The following is a 5956-nucleotide window of genomic DNA, read 5'->3' on the forward strand; positions in this document are numbered from 1 at the left end:
TTGCACACTGCGGTTTCTTTTTAATGCCACAAGTGAAGGGAATCAGCATCCCACCCACTGACGACAAACACGTACGTGACTGTTTCACTCAGCGAAGGTACTGTCCCCACTGATTACCTTAATTATTTGACCAAAATAAGAGGGGTCATACAAAATGCATGCTATTGTTTATTTAGTACTGACCTGATGAAGATATTTCACATAGAAGGTGTCTACATAAAGTTGACCCAGTTAAAAAATTGGCATCCCTTTGATTCTTAATATGTGTTGTTACCTCAATGATCCACTACTGAGTCCATTGTTTGTCCTGAACAGTTAAACTGCCTGCTGTTCTTCTGAAAAACCCTTCAGGCCCCACAAATTGGTTTGGTTTTCCAGCATTTTTGTGTATTTGAACCATTTCCAACAATGACATTTTCTGTTGAATATAGACTTAGTTGGCAATTTATAGGTTGAGTAATAACTTTCCATTCTATTTAGTTTACTTTCGTAAAAGATGAATCTGACATCTATCTTCTGACATAAAGCAAAAGGAAAAGCAAAGGTTTTGCTTTCAAAATATCATTCTTTTTGTTTTAAGTCTTCCAACTAAAATGACTATGATTTTGAGATGCATCTTTTCACACTGAGGACAACTGAGGGACTCATGCAACTATTACAGAAGGTTCAAACGCTCACTGATGCTTCAGAAGAAAAAACCATGCATTGAATTTGTTCAGAGTTAATTTAACTCATTTTGTCTAAGGGGAAACATGTAACTATCTACTGTAGCCTGTGAAGGGCAGGACTAATTGAAAAAAATATATATTTTTAGGCAAAATAAGAAAAATGTACACATCTCCGTTCTGTTCAAAAGTTTTCACACCCCGACTCTTAATGCATGTTTTTTTCTTCTGGAGGATCAGTGAGTGTTTGAACCTTCTGTAATAGTTCTTACCTCAAAAGCACATTCACAACTCCATATTTACACACCGAGGACAACTGAGGGACTCATGTGCAACTATTACAGAAGGTTCAAACACTCACTGATGCGCCAAAACGAAAAACCATGCATTTAGAGCCGGGGGGTGAAAACTTTTGGGTCAGGGTAAATTTAACTTATTTTATATTTTTATTTCTGGGAAACATCTAACTATCTTTAGTGCTAAACGAAAACATATGATATTTTGGCAAAATAAGAAAAAAGTAAACATCTCCGTTTTGTTCAAAACTTTTCACACCCCGACTCTTAATGCATGGTTTTTCTTTCTAAAGCATCAGTGAGCGTTTGAACCTTCTGTAATAGTTGTATATGAGTCCCTCAGTTGTCCTCAGTGTGAAAAGATGCATCTCAAAATCATACAGTCATTGTTGGAAGACTAAACAAAACATTTCAGAATGATATTTTGAAACCAAAACCTTTGCTTTTCCTTTTGTTTCATGTCAGAAGATAGATGTCAGATTCATCTTTAACGAAAGTAAACTAAATAGAAAAAGTGTGAAAAGATGGATCTTAAAATCATACAGTCATTGTTGGAGATGGTTCAAATACACAAAAATGCTGGAAAACCAAAGAATTTGTGGGACCTGAAGGATTTTTCCTGAAGAACAGCAGGTAGTTTAACCATTTAAGACAATGGACTCATGAACAACTATCACTGAACAAAAACCACAGCTGTGGATCATTCAGGTAACAACACATTAGTAACAACATTTTTTTCTCTTGTAGACTATATGTAAACATCTTTCATGTGAAATATCTTATTCAGGTCGAACTAAATAAACAATAACATGCTTTTTTGTATGATTCCTCTTGTTTTGGTAAAATAATTAACAATTAGCAGATTCTGAAGCTGGATGTAAACTTTTGACCTGAACTGTAGGCCTATGTATGTACTAATGTTGATACTTTAGGTACAAAGGTGCACCTTTTGAAAGTGACAGCTTTTGTACCTTTTTGTCCAAGAGTGTATATACTGAATGAGATTTAAGTCACTATTCAAAAGCATATATCTCATTTATAAGTAGATTTAAGTTGCTGTTAATCACAATTAAGTGATTTTTTTTAACCTCTTTTTGTTTTTGACACTGGTTTGTCTCTTGCGGGAAGAAAGAGTTCATTAAAACATTTCTCTGAAAAAACATGAATATTGTTTTAATTGGCAATTTATAGGTTGATAACTTTCCATTCTATTTCGTTTACTTTTGCAAAAGATGAATCTGACATCTATCTTCTGACATTTTTGGTGAAAGGTTTTGGTTTCAAAACTTCATTCTGAAATGTTTCATTTAGTCTTCCAACTAAAATGAATCATATATTTTTTTATATATATCTGTTGGGCAACAAGTTTATTTTTAGTTTTGTTTTTGGTCATGTGTATATCCTTCTGAAAATCATCCTTAGCTGGTTGGCTGGTTTTAGAGGGGTTTTTGCCACTTCCTTAGCTGGTCAGGCTGGGAGTCCAGCTGGAACAACCAACCAAAACCAGTTTGACCAGCCTAGCCAGGCTAGAAAATCAGCTAAAACCAGCTACTTTCGGCTTAAAACAGCTGAAAGCTTTTAACCAAAGCTAGGTTTTTTTCCCCAGCAGGGTAGTTTTAAATTTTGTGTAATTTCTCAAAATTGTTAAAGTAATCAAAAGGGGTAAATGCATGTGATTTTGAGCATGTGGGTAAGTTGAGCCACCCCTGGTTTCTAGGCAACCCATACAAATATGTTCGCGCAGTGAAAAATACATTACGGAGCAAAGAAGACAATGACAAAGCACCAACAGACAAGACAGAGCTGGTTACTTTTGGTATGAAACAAAGTATCAGCTTTCAGATTTTGTCATTTAGTAAGAAAGCTGTTGGCACATACACAGATCATCTCTCCCTCTTATGACATGAAATAAGCATGAATGAACATCAAAAGGTATCTTGTTTCATCCATGGAAAGATGTAAATAAAGTCCACTGATGTTTATCTTGTTGCTCGTCTGGTTAGGTGTTATGATTGGTCAGATCGCCTGTCAATCAAACTCCTTTATTTCTTTTAGTTATAAAGTCAGAATTGGCAAGATATGAACTCACAATTCTGACTTTTTTTTCTCAGAATTGCATGATAGTGGGAAGAAAAATTACTGATATGTTCTCAGAATTGAGTTTATAGGCTATAACTCGCAATTGCATGTTATAAAGTCAGAATTGCAAGATATGAATTGTGAGTTTACATCTTGCAATTCTGACTTCTCTGACTTTTTGAGAACAAAAAGAAAGAAAATTGCGAGTTTCTATCACGCAGTTCTGAGAACAAAGGTAAAAACTTGCAATTTGAAGAAAAGTGCAGTATCTAAGTTCAAGCGGCACCTGAACCGAACATTTCTTTCTTATTACAACTTATAGCAAAAAAATAAACAAATGAACATCAAAAGGTTTCGTTTTATCCATGGAAAGACATCAATACTCACCATTTTTAATTTTTCAAGTCCAATGTCGTTAATTTACTCTCCTAGTTTGTCGGACAAAATGGCGGATTCTGCATTATAATGGGTCAGATCCTTTATTTCCTAGTTATAAAGTCAGAATTGGCTAATTAAAAACTTTTAATTCTGACTTTTTGTATCTGGAAATTGTAACTTTTTTTCTCGCAACTGTGAGTTTATGTCGCAATTCTGACTTTGAGACAAATTCGCAATTGCGAGTTGTAAAGTCAAGTTTTGAGGGGGAAAAAAAAGGACTGATATGTTCTCAGAATTGCAATTTTATGGGCAGAATTGCCGAGATATAAACTCACAATTTTAACTTTTTTTTTTTTCTCAGATTTAGCGAGATATAAACTCACAATTTCGAGAAATAAGTCAGAATTGCTACATACAAATGCACAAGTTTAAGTTGACTTTTTTCCCCCTCAGATTTGTGAGATTTGAAATTGTGAGTTATAAAGTCGAGTTTTGAAGGGAAAAATGACTGATATGTTCTCAGATCTCGCAATTAAGAGAAAAAAAGTCTGAATTGTGAGTTTATCTTGCAATTCTGACTTTATTTCTCTGATTTCATAAAAAAGGGAGAAAAAAAAAGTCAGAAACGAAAATAAAGTAAACTCCCAATTGGTGTAGTATCTAAGTTCAAGCGGCACAGATCATCTTTTTCTTACTAGTTATAGCACAAAATAAACAAATGAACATCAGAAGATATTGTTTTATCAATGGAAAGACATCAATACACACAATATTTCAAGTTCAACAACGTTAATCTACTTTCCTAGTTTGTCGGACAAAATGGCGGATTCTGCATTATGACTGGTCAGATCGCCTGTCAATCAAACTCCTTTATTTCCTTTAGTTATAAAGTTAGAATTGGCGAGATATAAACTCACAATTCTAACTTTTTTCTCAGAATTGCATGATATAAACTCATAACTGTGAGAAATAAAGTCAGAATTGCTACATAAAAACGCACAATTCAGAGTTTATATCTCGCAATTCTAACTTCTTTTTCTCAGATTTGTGAGATTCGCATTTGTGAGTTATAAAGTCGAGTTTTGAAGGGGAAGAAGGACTGATATGTTCTCAGAACTCGCAATTTAGAGAAAAAAAGTCAGAATTGTGAGTTTATATCTTGCAATTCTGACTTTATTTTACTGATTGCAAAAAAGTGAGAAAAAAGTCATAATTGTAAGTTTATATTTTGCAATTCTGACTTTATTTCTCTGATTTCGTAAAAAAAGTGAGTAAAAAGTCAGAATTGTGAGTTTTTAGCTTGCAATTCTGACTTTATTTCTCTGATTTCATAAAATAAATTTAAAAAAGAAGTCATAATTGTGAGTTTATATCTTGCAATTCTGGATTTATTTCTCTGATTTCAAAAATGTGAGAAAAAAGTTATAATTGTAAGTTTATAATTTGCAATTCTGACTTTATTTCTTTGATTTCATAACATTTTTTTAGAAAAAAGTCATAATTGTGAGTTTATATCTTGCAATTCTGACTTTATTTCTTTGATTTCATAACATTTTTTTTAGAAAAAAGTTATAATTGTGAGTTTATATCTTGCAATTCTGACTTTATTTCTTTGATTTCATAACATTTTTTTTAGAAAAAAGTTATAATTGTGAGTTTATATCTTGCAATTCTGACTTTATTTTACTGATTTCAAAAAAGTGAGAAAAAGTCATAATTGTAAGTTTATATTTTGCAATTCTGACTTTATTTCTTTGATTTCATAAAATAAATTTAGAAAAAAAATCATAATTGTGAGTTTATATCTTGCAATTCTGACTTTATTTCTTTGATTTCATAACATTTTTTTTAGAAAAAAGTTATAATTGTGAGTTTATATCTTGCAATTCTGACTTTATTTTACTGATTTCAAAAAAGTGAGAAAAAGTCATAATTGTAAGTTTATATTTTGCAATTCTAACTTATTTCTCTGATTTCATCATTTAAAAAAAATCATAATTGTGAGTTTATATCTTGCAATTCTGACTTTATTTTACTGATTTCAAAAAAGTAAGGAAAAAGTCATAATTGTAAGTTTATATTTTGCAATTCTGACTTTATTTCTTTGATTTCATAAAATAAATTTAGAAAAAAAATCATAATTGTGAGTTTATATCTTGCAATTCTGACTTTATTTCTTTGATTTCATAACATTTTTTTTAGAAAAAAGTTATAATTGTGAGTTTATATCTTGCAATTCTGACTTTATTTTACTGATTTCAAAAAAGTAAGGAAAAAGTCATAATTGTAAGTTTATATTTTGCAATTCTGACTTTATTTCTTTGATTTCATAAAATAAATTTAGAAAAAAAATCATAATTGTGAGTTTATATCTTGCAATTCTGACTTTATTTCTTTGATTTCATAACATTTTTTTTAGAAAAAAGTTATAATTGTGAGTTTATATCTTGCAATTCTGACTTTATTTTACTGATTTCAAAAAAGTGAGAAAAAGTCATAATTGTAAGTTTATATTTTGCAATTCTAACTTATTTCTCT

The sequence above is a fragment of the Garra rufa genome, chromosome 8 (assembly GCF_049309525.1).
Source record: "Garra rufa chromosome 8, GarRuf1.0, whole genome shotgun sequence".
NCBI classification, from domain to species: Eukaryota; Metazoa; Chordata; class Actinopteri; order Cypriniformes; family Cyprinidae; genus Garra; species Garra rufa.